At 41.7% G+C, this 18234-nt stretch overlaps 1 protein-coding gene and 1 long non-coding RNA gene across 3 annotated transcripts in view; one reads left to right on the top strand and one right to left on the bottom strand.

The window, feature by feature from the left end:
• Positions 1-18234, top strand: part of SAMD12 (sterile alpha motif domain containing 12) — a gene marked incomplete at its 3' end in the record, with an annotated part of 252591 nt that overhangs the window by 231015 nt on the left and 3342 nt on the right. The gene's annotated exons all lie outside the window — the stretch shown is intronic.
• On the bottom strand, positions 4689-14648 carry LOC309792166. 2 transcript variants are annotated; one of them, XR_014291614.1, is made up of 4 exons: positions 14535-14648; positions 11536-11566; positions 10558-10996; positions 4689-5111 (listed from the first exon to the last, which is right to left on the bottom strand). It is a non-coding gene; the product is annotated as an uncharacterized lncRNA (long non-coding RNA). The 2 variants fall into 2 exon arrangements; XR_014291613.1 differs by lacking the exon at positions 11536-11566.

The raw sequence follows: 18234 nt of genomic DNA on the forward strand, positions 1-18234 counted from the left end.
GCCTCATAGGAAATATTGGAGCCAGACATTTCAGGGAAGGATTTGTATATTTTACTTCCTTAAGACTCTTTTCTGGTCAGAGGGAAATACTTAAATCTGTTTTAATCCAGCTTATGTAACCTAGTTAAATCAACATTCCCCAGCCTCCTGAAGTCATTGAACCTTGTAGTATTTATCCATGGAAAATACTTTCCGTGACCAACACCATAGAGACAAAACAAAAAAAAATGTCAGTAAGACTTGTTATCTCTTTGCACATAACGATTTCCATCAATTGTTAATATTTATTAACAGGAAATACTTACTCCATCTAGCTTTCTTTATAGTCTGGAACATGATGGCTGAGAAAGAACCTAATAAAATCTGTGAAGTCATTAGTGGCAAGGACCAAAGGGCTTTCAGAATTGTTTTTCAAATTTTCGAATTCTAGGATAAAGTGGTTTATCTTTTCTTTCTTCCTCTCTCCCTCCCTCCTTCTCTCACTTCTTTCTTCCCTCCTTTCTTCCTTTCTTCCTCTCTTTCTTTCTCTTTTTCTTTCTTTCTTTCTCTTCCTTTCTCTTTCTTTCTTTTTCTTTCTCTCTCCTTTCCTTCCTTTCCTCCCTTCCCTTCCTTTCCTCCCTTCCCTTCCTTTCCTCCCTTCCCTTCCTTTCCTCCCTTTCCTTCCTTTCCTCCCCTCCTCCCTTCCTCCCTTCCTTCCTTCCACACAGTAAAGCACCCAGATCTTAAATGTACAGTTCAATAAATTTTTACATACGTGCATACACTCACGTAAACCTTACTCAGCTCATAACGTAGAATCTTTCTATCATTCCAACAGGGTCCCTTCTGCCTCCTCCTAGCTGACTATCTTCAGAGTGAACCACTGTTCTTACCTCTGCTATCATAGATTAGTTCTACATATTTTTAAAATTATTTTATGTCTGGCTTTTTTCACTCAATATTTTCTCTGTGCAGTTTCTCCATATTGTTGAGTATAACTGTAACCTGTGGTTTTTCACTGTTGAATAATATTTAATTGTATGAATATCTCCTAATTTCTCTATTCCATTAGTGAGGGACATTGGATAATTTCCAGTTTGGGGCTCTTTTGATTAAAGGTACTAAGAATATTCTTGTACATATCTTCTGATAGAAAGAAGCACTCACTTCCATACCAAGGAATGGAGTTCCTGGGTCTTTTAGCCTGAATAGATACTCCAAGGTTTCCAAAAGTGATTATTCTAGTTTACACTTTGACCAGCAGTTCATGATAATTCAAGTTTTTCCACATCCTTGACAACATTTGGTATTGTCAGTGCTTTCAATTTTAGCCATCCTAGGAGAGTTGTAAGAAAGGTTTATTCTTGAATTAAAACCAAGACAATTTTAAGATGAATGAATCAAAGTATAGGTTCAAGCAGAGGGCCATTAATCTTACAGAGCTTATTGGAGTGCCACAAGTAGAAAATAGCAAGAGATTTGTTGAGTTGATGTTTATTTAAATAAAACCCCCAGATCACCTGCCTCAGCCTCATTCAGGATGCTTGGTAAATATACATACCCCTGGTTATATATATAACCCTGGTCCACTGAGTCAGAATTCCTGTCCTCGAATTCTACATGTGTACCAAACTCCCGTAGTAACCCTTATAGACATTAAAGATTGTAGGTACACCACTACATACATATTTGAATGACAGAGATCTCAAATGGCAATGTAGAAACTGGGTTAAATCTATGTTGACTGTATTTTGAGGCTAACAGTTGAGGTACTCTGAAATCAAGACAGCCTCAGAAAATCTCAGTCACCCTTGATGTCCACAGATCTCAAATATGGGTAATTGGAATTCCGCAGGGAAAAGAGAATGAGGCCAAGGAAATATTTGAATTTTCTTCAGGAGGCTGAGAATTTTCCAAAGTTAGTGCAGACACAAAACCATAGATCCTAGGAGCTTAGAGAACACAAAACAGGACAAATACAGAAAATCAACCAGTCAAACAAAACACATGTAGAAACCGATGATAAAGGAACTTAAAATATTGTTCAAATTGACCAAGCAAATACGTGAAACAGCTAGAATTTAAACCCAGGCAATCTGACTCCAGAACTCCTACTCGTTTTCTTTCCATCTTTATTAAGGTATAATTGGCAAATAAAAATATATATATATTTAAGGTGTTTGACTTAATGTCTCGATATAGGTATGTATTGTGAGGGAAAAAAACTTCTACTCTTAACCATTCTGCTGTATGCATCTTCATTTAAAAAAAGAAACCACACTCCCGCACACACACATAAGATATATTATGTGTAACATAAATGTGTAGCAGACTTTATTCCCCATTTCCACTGAGAGAGGCCAATTTGCTCAACAGGTTAGAGCCCATTTTATCTCTTTATCTTTGTTTTCATTAACCCTGTTGCAATGGCAACCTGGTTGAAATGAACAAATCCTCTTTAACTCTTGGAGTTGCATTGAAGGAACTGGCAGGCTGGCATGAAGATACAGTATTTCCTACACTGGCAGATGCTAGCCTCATCTCGCCAGTATGTGCAGAGATGCAATAAATCAGGAAAGAGGCTGTGTACGCGATTCAGAATGCAGGGTGTGTGGGCGGACTCTCGACAGGGATTCTGATAAATTTTAGAGATTGCTTACCAGCAAGTTCCTTTTACCCCATTTCACTGTTTTCTGGTAGGCTTCTTTTTAAATGGCTTGTAGCAACTAGTTACTAGTATCAGATTTTTTTTTTTTAACAAAGGACAACAATCAAAGACAAACAAGACCAGGCCTTACAAAAGACTTGTCTAATCAAAGGTGAGATGGTGAAATCTAAAGATGCTTAAAATTTTTAGATAATTTTTTAGATAATTCTGCTCTGATTATTTGGGTAAATGCCAGCATCTGCTTCTTGTTGTTTCTGCTGTATCAGTCCAGTGCCCCTACTTCCATATCTCCTCCCTCCCCAACTCACACACACACTCAGAAGAATGTTTACTACAAGCTGTTGCTCTTTACTAGGAGGGAAACAGGGAAGGAGATTTCTAAGGATTAGGTTACATTCCATAGATGAAAGGTTGTGGTTTTACACACAATAATATCATTCAGCCTTTGACCCCTCTGGCTCTTCTGGCTGTAACAGTTCCCTTATAAACCCTAATCCCTGGACACTGTCAGCGTAGATACCACACAGGACTTGCATCTCTGTCAAGAAAACTTTCAAATAAAGTTTCATCTCCTTGATGTTTCAGTGTTACTTCTGCATTTGCCTCTCCTGTGTCTTACATATTTCTGTCTGATATTCTGATCTATGAGGACTTGCCTTTGATTAAGGGCCTTGCTCCTTAAATGTTCTTTTTCAGTTTCTCCACTTTATCAAAAGATTGGAGACACCTCTGGTGACCCAACATCTCTGGCATGCTAAATCTGGGTGTCAAATGCAAGCTTTGATTTGACAAGCCTCTTCCATTTCTAATTTCAACACTGATTTAGCAATACTGAATTATTTCTTTTGGTAGGCATATGATTTTCTTCTCCTCCTCAAACTTCCCTATGTTACATAGGTTTTTCATAACTAAAGGCAGTGGATTGTTTAGACTCTAATCTTGGACACATGTGCCTTTTTTCTTATGGAAAGACAAGGAAATGAAGCTTCATAAATCAGAATATTCGGCTTAAATATAATTTATAAGGAACAAATACAAGAAATGTAAATCATGCTCAAGAAAGGCTTACTTTCATCTTACAAGTTGGATTGAAAAATCATGTGGCTACATTTCTAAGTGATGAAAAGACATTCTGAAAATAAAATGTCAAGGTTAAATGTAGAGGCACATTTAGTGGATATTTGAGCAATCCCAATGTCCTCAAAAGTGTGTGTGTGTGTGTGTGTGTGTGTGTGTGTGTGTGTGTGTTCCCAGCAATGAGTCTTATGACTTAGCTCATTTAAAAGGTGAATTCTCATCGGGGCTAACTTCTGTGTCCTCGTGAACTTTTAACGTCTCAGTATTTTAAAGAGAGCCTAGAGCTGTAATAATCCAATCCAGAAAATATACAGGACTCGAGGCAAAAAGAAGCCTGGAAGACTACTGCTTTACTGTCAAAGAAAATCTGAAAGAACTGTTATAGATTCAAATTTCAACTGTGTCCAGATTTCATAGCACTCTATGATTAAGGGAGAAATCTAGGAATAGTCACTACAAACACTTGTGTTCCTTATGTTAGAAGCAAGATATGAAAATGGTTCAGATGGCTAGGATTGGGATGACATGGCACTGGAAGATGCAGCCCAAACCAATAGAAATTTGATGCTTGAGTAGAGATTTATGATTTTAGAATCGACAATTCTATAAAGTCATTTCTAAGGCTGGTATCATCTTATTCTTCAGTTTAGGCACATTTTGAAGCTATTCTTTACTGTAATAGTGAAGTTGTAACATTTGACATCTTTATGTAGAAGACTTAATTTAACCAATATAGCTTTTGTTGACTCCAAGCTGTTGATGTTATGATAACAATGCGTTTATCAGTTATAAGATGTTTTTTCAATCTCAGTTCTGTTTTTATGGACTGATCAGTATTCAGCTCTTCCTTTGACAGAGACTGTCTCCTGGCTTGTGAGGCTGTATGTTCTCACAGTCACAACATGATGGAGTGTGTGTGTTGATATACAGATTTTTGTAGCTGAAGGCATGTATTCTGCTATGCTCCATTACTCTGCATACAAAGGAAAACATTTCGATCGTAGCAAGCTCATTTGAGTTACTGAGAAGATGTAGCTTCCGTAAGGGGTAAAGGACAGTGCTACATTTCCCTGTGACTTTGTTGTTTGTGAATTTGACTTACTTGTGTATCCAATCCAGGTGTCTCCTGATTTAAGGAGACCCAGTATACAAAATCTAAATTTGTAAAATGAAGGATCCATGAGTCTGTATTTGTTCCTATTCTCTTGTTAAGTCACAGCTTTTTACAATAACTTTGACAATAACTTTTTACAATAGTGCCAAATTAATATTCAGTGTGGTACAGGGCTTGAAGTCTGGGAGTGCCAGATTTGACCCAAAGCATCAATTCTTCTTGCTGGGAGGTTTTTGTCAGGATCTTTAACCTCTCTGGGCTTAATTTTCTCATCTGAAAAAATCAGAGAAGTAATTGTGTTTGTATATAAGAATCTGATGCGATAATTCATGTCAAGCATATAGATATTTATGTGTGTATGAAAATATATGTGTATCTGCATATATACATATGTATTTATGATTTACATAGTGCTCAAATACAGAGTGCGCTATTATTACATAGTGCTCACAGTGTTTTATGGAAAATGAGACACACGTATAAAATCAATAGATGATGTACACATACAATTTTTAGCAGCAGATTTATCTTAGTAATTATGTATTGCAGAGACCACTATTCATTTTCATTCCCTGCACACACACTTACTTACTTACTTACTATGGAGGTGGGTGACCTAGAGGCGTACTGGATGGGGCAGTGAATCCACCTGGACTGTTTTAAAATCATCACAGGCAACATGTCATGTTCATGTCAGAGACTCGATCGGGCACCCCTTTCCCCAGTAAATCCCTGTCAGAGTTTGGGTTCCCCAGAAAGCAGGCTCAGAGAAGGAGATCTGGATGTTAGGAGTTTGTTGGGTGGTGTCCTCCTATTCACCACCTGCTGGGAAAGTGAAAGATGCAGAATTCAGGCTGTGATTCAGTCCTGACAGGATCTCAACCGGCCCCAGTTCTGGAGCTGGGGTTGACCTTTGGAGTTCACGGGGGGCTGGGCTAGCTGGGAGCTGGACTTTTACACCTCCTTCCTCCCACCCACCCCACCAGTCAGTGGATCCTGGCTGCTTTCAGGAAGAGGGTCGTGACCTCAGGCAAAGTGGCTCTTTTCAGCCCAAGGCATTGCCCAGAAGGGCCGACAGCTGAGAGCAGTCAGCAGGCAACTCTCACTCCCAGCAGTGGGGAGTTCTTTAGGTCTTACGGGGGATCTAAGTGACATGGCACAGAGTCTCCCATTCAGTAGAACCAATTATTGTCAGAAATTGATTTGGCCTAAGTTATCGGGTCTCTACTTTTGTCTTTCTCCCTCTATTTTTTCCTTCTCTCCCACCCTTCCATCAATCACTTATCGTTGGCCTGCTATGCAGCGGGCACTCTAGTGAGGTCTAGAAATTAAACTATTTTTAAAAAGAGATTCTCTTCCCTTTCCAAAGCTTCTATTCACATGCAGAGACAAGCCAGGCAGCAAAAGGGGCAGAAGCGATGAACTATGGAGTTGGAAAAATAATAATTCAAACTTCTGCTGTCTCTTACCATCTATGTGATTGTATCACTAACATTCTCAAGCCGCATTTTCCTCATTTTTAAAATAGGGATAACAGTTAAACCTATCCATAGGACTGTCCCAAAGAATAAATTAAAGAATGAGAAATTATTCACATTTATCCCCAGACCATCATAATTGTCCAATAAATTATTGATGTTTTTATTATTGATGATAATGATGATGTCAAAGGTTTATGAATCCATTTCCATGTAACTCCTTTACCTTTGTTGAGTAAAACAAAAGATACCTCACCTAGGAGAAAAGCTCAGTGATTGAATGACCTGACGTGTTAGACTCTACCCTTCACGTACTCTGTACACTAGGGATTCTGTGCCTCAAGGGCCTTCCACGGCAAGGTATGCTCTAGTGACTACTCCTGGCTGGACTGCTCAGCGTTCAGCGCAAATGGTCTCTTCTCTTTCTTGAACCACGCTCCCTCTGACACCTCATCCTCCCTGACTTTTTCCCTGTCTCCAGCCATTCATTAGCAGTGTCTCCCTGTTGGCCTGTCTCACTGATCTACCCACTCAGTGCGAGAGGTCCTCAAAGGATCAGCCTTAGGGCCTCTCCTCGGTCCATTCCCCTTTCTCTTGGACAGTGGGTTTATATGTCAACTCTGTGATGGTGGCTCCCAAGGTAAACTCCAGACCCGACTTCTCTTTGCAGCTCCCAGCTGGTACTCCACGCCCATTTTGCATTTCTGTTGAATATCTCATAGGCATGGGCAGTTCAGATTTATTCCATGCCCTGACCAGAAGTATTGAGCTTTTCCTTCTGACTTGTTCACTCAGTGTTCTCCATGTCAGCAGTGGCCCTTTCTTTTATTTTATTGACCAAGTAAGAAACACAGGGATGATTCTTGCTCTCCATTTCTTTCTTGACTCAATACCTAATCTACCACCAAACCCTTTCGTTCTACATTCAAAATATGTCCTCTCTTCACATCTTGATCACCACCTTCTAGTAGAAGCCACCATCATCTATGGGCTCAACAACAGCTCCAGTTTCCCAGCTAGTTTCCCTCCTTCCAGATGTCACCTAGACCCTCAACTGGGACATTTTTTATAGCCAGAGAGAGTTTTTAAATATAAATTGTATCCTGTCACTGCCCTGCTTAAAACTGTATTTTGACTTCGCATCACAGTTGGAGTAAGTAATGGGATCCTTGATCTTGCCTCCAAGACCAAGAATGATCTTACACTTGCCTGCCCTTCTATCCTCGTCTCAAGCCATTGACCTCTTCTATCCTCGTCTCAAGCCATTGGCCTCTTCTGTCCTCGTCTCAAGCCATTGGCCTCTTCTGTCGTCGTCTCAAGCCATTGGCCTCTTCTGTCGTCGTCTCAAGCCATTGACCTCTTCTGTCGTCGTCTCAAGCCTTTGGCCTCTTCTGTCCTCGTCTCAAGCCATTGGCCTCTTCTGTCCTCGTCTCAAGCCATTGGCCTCTTCTGTCCTCGTCTCAAGCCATTGGCCTCTTCTGTCCTCGTCTCAAGCCATTGGCCTCTTCTGTCCTCGTCTCAAGCCTTTGGCCTCTTCTGTCCTCGTCTCAAGCCTTTGGCCTCTTCTGTCCTCGTCTCAAGCCTTTGGCCTCTTCTGTCCTCGTCTCAAGCCGTTGGCCTCTTCTGTCCTCGTCTCAAGCCGTTGGCCTCTTCTGTCCTCGTCTCAAGCCGTTGGCCTCTTCTGTCCTCGTCTCAAGCCGTTGGCCTCTTCTGTCCTCGTCTCAAGCCGTTGACCTCTTCTATCCTCGTCTCAAGCCATTAGCCTCTTCTTTCCTCGTCTCAAGCCATTGACCTCTTCTATCCTCGTCTCAAGCCATTGGCCTCTTCTTTCCTCGTCTCAAGCCATTGGCCTCTTCTGTCCTCGTCTCAAGCCATTGACATCTTCTGTCCTCGTCTCAAGCCTTTGGCCTCTTCTGTCCTCGTCTCAAGTCATTGACCTCTTCTGTCCTCGTCTCAAGCCATTGGCCTCTTCTGTCCTCGTCTCAAGCCATTGACCCCTTCTGTCCTCGTCTCAAGCCATTGACCTCTTCTGTCCTCGTCTCAAGCCATTGGCCTCTTCTGTCCTCGTCTCAAGCCATTGGCCTCTTCTGTCCTCGTCTCAAGCCATTGGCCTCTTCTGTCCTCGTCTCAAGCCGTTGACCTCTTCTATCCTCGTCTCAAGCCGTTGACCTCTTCTATCCTCGTCTCAAGCCATTAGCCTCTTCTTTCCTCATCTCAAGCCATTGACCTCTTCTATCCTCATCTCAAGCCATTGGCCTCTTCTATCCTCATCTCAAGCCACTGACCTCTTCTATCCTCATCTCAAGCCACTGACCTCTTCTATCCTCATCTCAAGCCATTGGCCTCCACCCGTCCCACAACCCTACCCCACCTTGCTGGCCTTCTTGCCTTCACTGAAAGTAGTAGTCTACATAGAGCATTGGCATTTTTTTTCTTCTGCCTCCACCCTCTTTTACTTTACTCTTCACCAGTCTTCCTCATCCTTCAGATAGTAGTGTACTTCCCTCACTAAACTACAGCTCTGTGAGTACAGAGACCATATGGATTGTATTCACTGCTATACCCAGCACCTCGCCTAATGGCTGCATTAGAAGATCATTGTTTTGTTTGTTTGTTTTGTTGGCTTTTTTTTTTTGGTTGTGTTGGGTCTTCGTGGCTGTGCGTGAGCTTTCTCTAGTTGCAGCGAGCGGGGGCTACTCTTCATTGAGGTGCACAGGCTTCTCACTGCTGTGGAGCATGGGCTCTAGGCACGTGCGCTTTAGTAGTTGTGGCTCGCGGGCTTCAGGTGTTGTGGCTCATGGTCTCTAGAGCACAGGCTCAATAGTTGTGGTGCACGGGCTTAGTTGCTCCGCAGCATGTAGGATCTTCCCAGACCAGGGCTCGAACCTGTGTCCCCTGCATTGACAGGTGGATTCTTAACCACTGTGCCACCAGGGAAGCCCCAAGATCATTGTTTATTAAATGAAGGCTGAACCAAAGCAGGGATAGCCTTTCTAGACACAGTGTGAATTTGAATCAGGTGTCTTGGTTCTAGTCTCTGCTCTGGTAATTACTAGGCATGTGACTTTGGGCAGGTCCTTTCACTTTTCTGGGCTGTTTTTTTACTTTCATAATGGGGATGATACCATCTCTTCTCCCTTTCTCACAGGGCCATTCATTCAGTAAAACTTGAACAAATATCTACCACGTGCCGAGCACTGGAGCTACTCAGTTAAATGAAATCCACATTCTCTTTATAAAGAGCCTAGAATTTGGAAGGGAAGAGAGTCATGTGAACAAATTCATGATTATATTATAATATAGTAAGTGTAATGCTAGAAACAAGGCACACCTTTATGAAATCTCTAATTTGAAAGAAATGTATTGAGTCAGGTACTATGCTAGGCACTTTCAAATTTACTGCCTAATTTTACTTTCACATAGAAAGCTCAAAGCGTTGAAAATCCGTATTCTCATTTTACAGATGAGGAAACTGTGACTCAGTGGCCTTAAGTAAGCTGCTCCAGCTCATAGCACTAGCCCAAGCTTTCTACTCCAAGTTCAGGTTGCTTTCCCAAAATCAAACAAACAAACAAAATTAAACTAAGTTGTGATTATATTATTGCTAGAAGAATGAATTAACTAATGTTGAACTGAAGTATTTTATAGCCAAATCTAAGTCAGAAGAGAAAGTTGTACCAAAGAATCTCACTTTTCCTTCAACTTCCTCTTTTTTCTTAGCTTCCTCTGGGTCCATTTTTATTATCACTTATGATTGATTATAGAAAGAGTCTATTATTGGCTATAGTGTGTCTTTATTTGTACCCACAGTAAACAAAGTGTTTCCTACAACAATGATATGAAACTTTTTGAGGTTAGAGAACGCTTGTATGTGACATTCTGGTCCCAAAATACTGACCCTAGTGTGTGGTTACTGGAGAAAACCCAAGTGGGTATTGCTTTGTTTTCCTTCCAAATAATTCTTGAAATGTCTTATCGCACCTTACAGTTCTTTAGAGAGAGCTCAATTAGAGATTAAACATATGAGATATACATCCTATAATAATGGAATTATTTTAAAAAAGGAAGTAAGGACAGCTAAGTGACCTGAGCCCTTAAGCAGTGGCTGAGAGTAACAGTGAGGGAAGCAGTGTACAATGTAGGTATTGGTATAATTACAAACTGGCTGTACTGTGTAAGGCGGATGTATAGTATATTTCACCTGTGGGAACAGAGGGACCCATGGCTCATCAGAAACTCACCTGTAGCAAATCCTCAGTCTTAGGACTGGTCATCATCATCGTCATCCATTGATAACTTCTGTTGAAAGCTTATGGGCCAGGCACTGTGCTTTCTATGTATCATCTCATTTAATCTTCATAAATATGCCTAGGACAGAGGTAGTGTTATCATGCTCATTAGTAAGGTGAGTAAATGAAGACTTACATCAGGTTAAGTAACTTGTGTAAGGTAGCATGACCTGTAATTGGTGGAGATGTGTTTTGCGCCCAAGCATCTGACTCCACAGGTGTGCCCTTGACCGTCATAAAGCCATTGGTCCGTGCTGTCAGGGTCATCCAGTTCCCCCTTCCCCTGTGCTGCCAGTCTTCAGGGGTGATCTGATTCATCACAGCAAGAGCTCTCTCCCTTCCCCTTTCATTCTGTTCTTCCCACCTTCCTCCTGCTCCAGCATCGTAATCCCTGGGATGAGAGAAGAGAGAGAAGAAAGCTGTCATCCATGCATGTCTCTAGTTCCACAGCCCTTAGCACCATCACTCACCTGGGCTACCAGGGGGCTGTTTTAACCCTGAAAGTCTTTTTGCGAGGTCAAGGTACTGGCACTACAGACGTGGCATCACGTGTACCTGCAGTTGCAACATGGGACTGTTCCCTTCAGAGTCTACCACACCCTCTAACTCGAGTTTCCCTTGACAAAGTTCATTTTGACACTGTCCCAATCCTATTTCACTAGGTTATTAAGCAGTATTCTGAATGTTGGCAACAGAAAAGTGAAAAGATACACCCTCGCTTTAAAGACCTTTAAGTAGGGGAAGAGACACCTGTAACAGCACCTTATACTTTACCTGTAGGTTCCGAGGGAAGCCAGGGAGAAAGTAAGATCTGAGCCAACCCTTGAGGCCCATCAGACAAGAAGTGGAGAGGGAAGACATGAGAAGGCAGAACATGTAGGGAGACACGAATAAAGGGAACACTGAAGAGAATCTGATCGTGCTGCTTACCTTATTCCAGCATAACTTTTAGTGGTGTAACCTGTTGACATCAAATTTTGGACTTTAAGTTCGGTGAGCTTATTTTTTTTTAATATCTTTATTGGCATATAATTGCTTTACAATGGTGTGTGAGGTTCTGCTCTATAACAACGTGAATCAGCTATACATATACATATATCCCCATATCTCTTCCCTCTTGCGTCTCCCTCCCACTCTCCCTATCCCACCCCTCTAGGTGGTCACAAAGCACCGAGCTGATCTCCCTGTGCTATGCAGCCGCTTCCCACTAGCTATCTATTTTACATTTGGTAGTATATATATGTCCATGCCACTCTCTCACTTCATCCCAGCTTACCCTTCCCCCTCCCTGTGTCCTCAAGTCCATTCTCTACGTCTGCGTCTTATTCCTGTCGGTGAGCTTATTTTCACTCCCTCTTGGAGGACAAAAGGGAACATTATGTAGATGTGCATCCTTTATTGTCTCTTCAGCATTGAAGCAATGCCAGACAGTGTCAATTTTTATGGTCTTGGTTTCCTCAAAATTTTGTCACATCAAACAGGGGAACCTTATTGCACTTCCATTACTCTTATATTCATGAGGACCCTTCAGTTAAACCTCATTGGAAGTGTTGTGGTTATGGGCTTTGAGGCATTTCAAGATCAGATGCATGGAAATTTTTACTTGTAGAACTGAATTGGGATCCTTGTTTGTCTTGTATGCTTTGGAACTTTATCTCCATGAATGTGTTTCCTCATCCTTAAAATGGAGAAAAGAATGCTTCCCAGAGTGATTTGTGGATTAAATGGAGTAATGGATGGGAACGGGCCTAACACATAGTAGGTGCTTTTCTCAAAAGTATGTTTTGTGTTGGTTTGCCTCCTTATCTACCTGAGTCCCATGAACGCCTCTTGGATTAGCATTTTGAGAATCAGTTAGTTGAAAGCAAACACCTACATCAGTGGTTCTCAACCAAGGGTGAATTTGCCCTCCAGCAGACATTTGGCAAAAATCTGAAGACTTTTTTTTTTTTTTTTTTTTTTTGGCCACACACGTGGCATGCGGGATCTTAGCTCCCTGACCAGGGACTGAACCCTTGCCCCCTACAGTGGCAGTGTGGAATCTTAACCACTGGACCGCCAGGGAAGTCCCTGAAGACATTTCTGACTGTCACAGCTGGGAGTAGGTGCTACTGGAATCTAGTTGGTAGAGGCCAGGGATGCTGCAAAAACCCAACCCCAAATGTCAGTAGTGCCCAAATAGACAAGGTCAAGCAGGTAAGACCCACTCTACTTGCATGTCATATTGATGACTTTTGAAATTTGGGATGTACTAAATCAAATTTTCTTTTCCTTTTTACCACTACCTCCTGAGAAAGGACACCCACTGTCATCATCAGGATGCCATCCTTTCAGGTGCTTCCATCATAGTTTTGGAGTGAACTACAGCACTCCCTATAGGATTTTGGGTGGGACCCTTAGCTTTCTTTAGGTGTACTTCCTAAAAATGGCAATGACACTCTCTATTCTATTGCCTTCATTGAGTACTTAATCAGCACAGCATCGGGGAGAGGGTATCATTTCATCCCCAGTTTACAAGTGAAAACACTGAAGCCTAGAAAGGTGAATCATCCCAACAGTAACTGTGGAGCAAATAAGTGGTCAATCCAGCCCTGACTTTCAACTCCAAACCCAAGACCTCTTTCTTTTTCACCAAAGCTTTCCTAATAGATCGTATGGTCCTCATGGTCATTGTTATAGGTTTTATCACATAATTGCTTTTAGGATGTTTAATACCTGCTGATCTTACATCTGCAGGAAACTCTTCAGCTCCCCAAAGACAGGAGCCACTGTTTCCATCTCTTCTGCTGAATGTTTCTGGAGCTGGGCTAGTACTCACTTGTTAATCTTTCTACCAAAGAAATCCCTGGTATTAATAAAGTCCAACATTGAAAAGCTTAAGAAAAACAACGAATCTCTAGGTATCAGGAAGAGAAAGTCGAAGTAGCTTTGAAACTTTTTTAAACATCCCTCTGGCATTGGGTCACTGGCTCAGATGAATTCGTGCGGAGAGGCTAGCAAGCCCAGTGCCTGCCTCTTCAGCAGATGAGCACTGTACATGTTGGGCTGTTATGGCCATGGGTGGAATATCGAGGCGAAGGAGGAGGCTGTCAGCAGCCATCTCACGTGCTTCCTGGTAATTAATTTTAAAAGATGCCTGATGCATGGTGGGCTGCTCACCTAGTGACATTCAGTTAACAGAGAATCCCCAAGACAATGCATACAAGTTCTGACAAATAAAAAAAGCAAATGTACCAAGAGGTCTGGTTTACCTATCAAAACCAGAAAAGACCTTGAAGGTGGTTTATGATATCATAAATCTTTAGCTATAGTCTCCGCTATGTTGATACTATACTTCTTCACTTGGAAAATCTGCTCTGAGGTACAAGGGAAGTAATTACTGAGTCTTCCCAGGGACTAAAACGGAATCCCCAAACAAAATGTTTTAAGGTTTTCTTAAATTAATTTTTGGAGGGGATTTGGTAACTGTGTGCTACCAACAACATCACGGATTTAACCTTTAATTTACTGCCTGGAAGCTGTGTATTCCTTCTTGGAGAGCTGAAAAATAGCGCACAGCCATATTTCCCCTCTGTTTGAAAAGCACTGTAAAATTTCTTTCTGACTTTATATTTCGTGTGAGAATTACCATTATTTTAGTTTCCTCCTATTAACATCATTGGCACCTGAATATATTCAACCAAAAACCTAGATTGTCTAAAACAGTCTTTTTATCCTGGATAAACCATAATGGAAAAGAATATAAAAAAGAATGTATGTATTTGTATAACTGAGTCACCTTGCTCAACAGCAGAAATTAATACAACATTGTAAATCAACTATACTTCAGTAAAAAATAAATAAATTAAAAAAATTTTAGAAGTCTTTTTACCCAAGACTGGTTTAAAAAATTCAATATACAGTTCCCATCAGTATGGTAAATTACTTACAGTGATCACAATGCAAATGTCCATTAACCCTTCTCTTCCTCAGCACAGGGAAGGGGCCTTTAATTTACTGCTAATCATTCTGAATGTAGCCAAGTAAGTGACCAGGCTTGGCAGTGGGCTGCCTTCTCAGGTAGAAGTGAGAGGAGACTTATTGGTCTTGGAAGGTTTTGTGCACATTCTCTCCAGGAAATGAAGCAATGGGTTGGCTGACCTCAGAGTCCTGTTCACTCTGGTGCTGGTGATTTGCAGTCACCCTTAGGAAATCAGGCACTGGGTTGGGGGTTACCTAAGAAGATAGGTTTGCTCTGCACATTAGGTTATAAAAAACGGAAGGCCTGTTCAGACTAGTCATCAACCACCCTTGGTCTTGTTTGCTGTTAATCTAGAACAGGCCGCACAGGGTGGAATCTCAGAACCTGAAGTCCATACCAAAAGTTAGTTGAAACCCTGAAGGCAAGGTTGCCTGAATCCCTTTCCATTGCAAGTGGGAGGGACGTGGGGGAGGAAAGGTTAAAAGTCAGATGTTGAAAGTGGCAACTTGTGAGTCAAATATGACCCATGTACATGCTTTGTTTAGCTCTCATAATATGGGGGGAAAGGGCAAATTTTAAATTAGGAGGTTTCATGAAACTTCTGGATTTTTCATTCTTAACTTAAAAATAGGAGCCGTAGCAACACTCAACCTGTATTCTAGCATAGCAAAAATGGGTTGGAATCGCACATTTTAGAAAAACAACAACAACAAAATATCCCATCCACTGTCATCCACCAAGTCCCAGTTGTCCCTTAGATTGGTCCTCTTCACGCAGTTATGTTATCCTGACAACATTTGAGTTTGTAACCTCAGGTGTAATTGGATAAGGAGGTGGCCCAGGTGCATCAAAACATACAGAAGTATGCAGTTAGACTTAAGGTGTATTCCACATTGTATAATAATTAAAATACCAAAATTTGCCAATGATTAACTTTTTGAAAGTAAGCTACCGTGGGTTCTCATTATTCTTACTTGCCTACACCCTGATGGGCTTTCTTGAAATGATGATAAGCAGGACAGGACAGCAGCTCAACTGACAATTACAGATAAGCTTTGGCTCTTAAGTCAAGATTCTCTTGAGTACACGTAGTACAAATGAGCTCAACTCATTCCCCACCCCACCCTTCCCCCTCCCCCTCAATATTGACTTATATAAATGAGAAACCCAGGGGTGTCTGACTTCAGGCAAGGCTGTTTTTAGGAAATCAAATAATGTTATCTTATTTACCTCCCTCTCTCCCTCCCCCCTGCACCTCCCTCCTCTCACCGCCCCCGTTTCTCTTTCTCAGCTCTGCTTTCTCTGTTGGCTTAATTCTCTAGCAAATTCTCTCCATATGGTGGCAGAGACAGCCACTGACAGGCAGTCTAAGCTTATATTGCCCCTTGGGACATGATCTAAGTAAGAAAGAAAGAGAACTTCCCTCTTAGAAACCATAGCAATTCTACTAAATTTTATTTGCCCTGTCTGGGTCACACACCCAGCATTAAGAAATTTGTTCAGTACCTCCCTTGAGTCAGGCTCTAGCTAGGTGGTTGGAAACATCCTTACATGATGGGAGGAGTGGGAGGGAATCAGAAAATAAAGGGTAAACATAATAAGAAAATTATGTAGTCCTTTAGAAATGAAAAGTCCTGTAGTAAAAGCCCCACCAGTTGAGGAGGAGCAGCCCTCCCTGCCAAAGGCAAAACATAGCTCCTTTTACCAGAAATAGGCAGGGATGCAGTGTAGGCAAAAACCGAGGCATTCATAATCTACAAATGAGTGTTTTATGACGGTGAACATCATCTTGTGTCTCAGATGTGCTGCTTCAGGTTGGGCAGAAAAAGGAAAAAAAGACTAAACCTGGCTACCCTATAAGGTAGGCATCCCAAAATGGCATGTGAGACTCGTATGATGTGCTCCACGCCCAGCCATGTCAAGCTTCTAAGAGTTCCCTAAAGTGGACCATTTGGTTGTCATTTCCGTCTCTGCCGAAGCTGTTTCCTGTGCCTCCAGAGCCCTTCCCCCTCCTACTTGTGTTTTTTTAATTCAAGGACCTCAGCTAAGTTAGGTGCCCCTCCTGTGGGCTCTGGAAGAATCTGTACTTGTCCCACTGGCAGGGAAGTTACCTTTCTCCTCCTGGTTCTTCATCGTGAAATGTGTTCAGTCCCTGGTACAGACCTAGACCTCGTGTGATGAAGGAAGGGTGAATCTGTTTCACAGCTCCTCTCAAAGACCCCTCAGTCTCCTGTCACTCTTCACTGTGGGAAGACCGGAGGGTGGTGGCCATTACAGCCTTGTGCATCATGAAGTTATGCCCGTGTTTGCACTGCTTGCCTTTAAGTCCTCAGAGACAGTGACGTTTTCTGGCCCTCATGCTCCCTACACGAGAACCGGCAGAAGCCTGGTTGGGGAGCATGTCAGGCTCTGGGAAGGATTCCTGGGCAGCAGTTTAGAGAGGTGGTTAAAGAGCATGGCTTCTACGTATATTTGTCTCCCAGATCTGCAGCTTAGTAGGTATGTGACCTTTAGCTATGTTTAGTAGCTATTAATCAATTATAGATAATAAAAGTGTCTTCACAGAATTGTTGAAAATGAGGTAATCCATGTAAAGCTCTTAGAACAGTGTTTAACACTTAGTAACGGCCTGACCAATGTTTGCTATTATTATTGTGATGAGGAGGAGGGTTAACACATGTGAATGTGAAAGCCGTAATAGCACTCCTCTATTTTCTGCCTACCATAGCAGCCTCCTCCATCTACATGGTTACTGGACTCTTTAAAAAAAATCTTGGCTTTATCCTATAGTCTTGGTCTAACTCCTACTTACTCCCTAAGTCCCAGGTTAAATATCCTTTACTCCCTGACAGCTCCTTGATACCCAGACTAGCTTAGCTCACCCACTTCTGGGCTCCCATATGTGCTCTTTCTTAGGATTGACCCATCACATACCTGTAAACACTGATCGTTAACTGCCTTCCTTATCAGTCTGAAAGCTCCAGGAGGGACCCTGTCTTGTTCCTCATTATCCCCAGCATGAATAACAAAGTGACAAGACATAGTGCTTAAAAAGTGTTTGTTGAATTAACAATTGGATTTTTATGATAAGCAACAAAAAGTTACAATATAAATTGAAAAAAAAAAGATGCAATTGATGATTGACTGCTTATCACCTCCCTGACCCACACTTGTTTGGACACTCTTTATTTTGTGGTCAGCAGGGGGTGGTGGGTCAGGAGATTGCTAGGACGTTTCCTCCTGTAAATGATCTAATGTTTGTGAAGCGTTTTCAGAACCACAGACTTAAATGGGTCTGTAGAAACCATCCAAGAAAGGCAGCAAATCAGATTTTGTTCATAAATTCCTCGGTGTACAGATGACGATCTTTTCTAGAAGTTGTTTTATCAGGACACTCTCTTGTATAATTTCCCTTAATCTTTCTCCTAAGACTTCTATTTTCTTACTGCTAAAGATAAAGCACACCTAAAGGTGTAGTAAGAATTAGGAAAAGCTCTCATGTTTTCAGTATTCTTTAACTTTTCTCAATTTTCCTTTCTATCAATGGAAATAATGAAAATAACAGCAAGAACATCTTTAGTCTCAGGGCTGAAACAACTTGAACAGTCAAGCCTATAAGAGGTGAAATGTTGATAGGTACAATTGTTTGTACCACACAGTGGGAAATG

Source organism: Mesoplodon mirus, assembly GCF_964341445.2.
Source record: "Mesoplodon mirus genome assembly, chromosome: 16".
Taxonomy (NCBI): Eukaryota; Metazoa; Chordata; class Mammalia; order Artiodactyla; family Ziphiidae; genus Mesoplodon; species Mesoplodon mirus.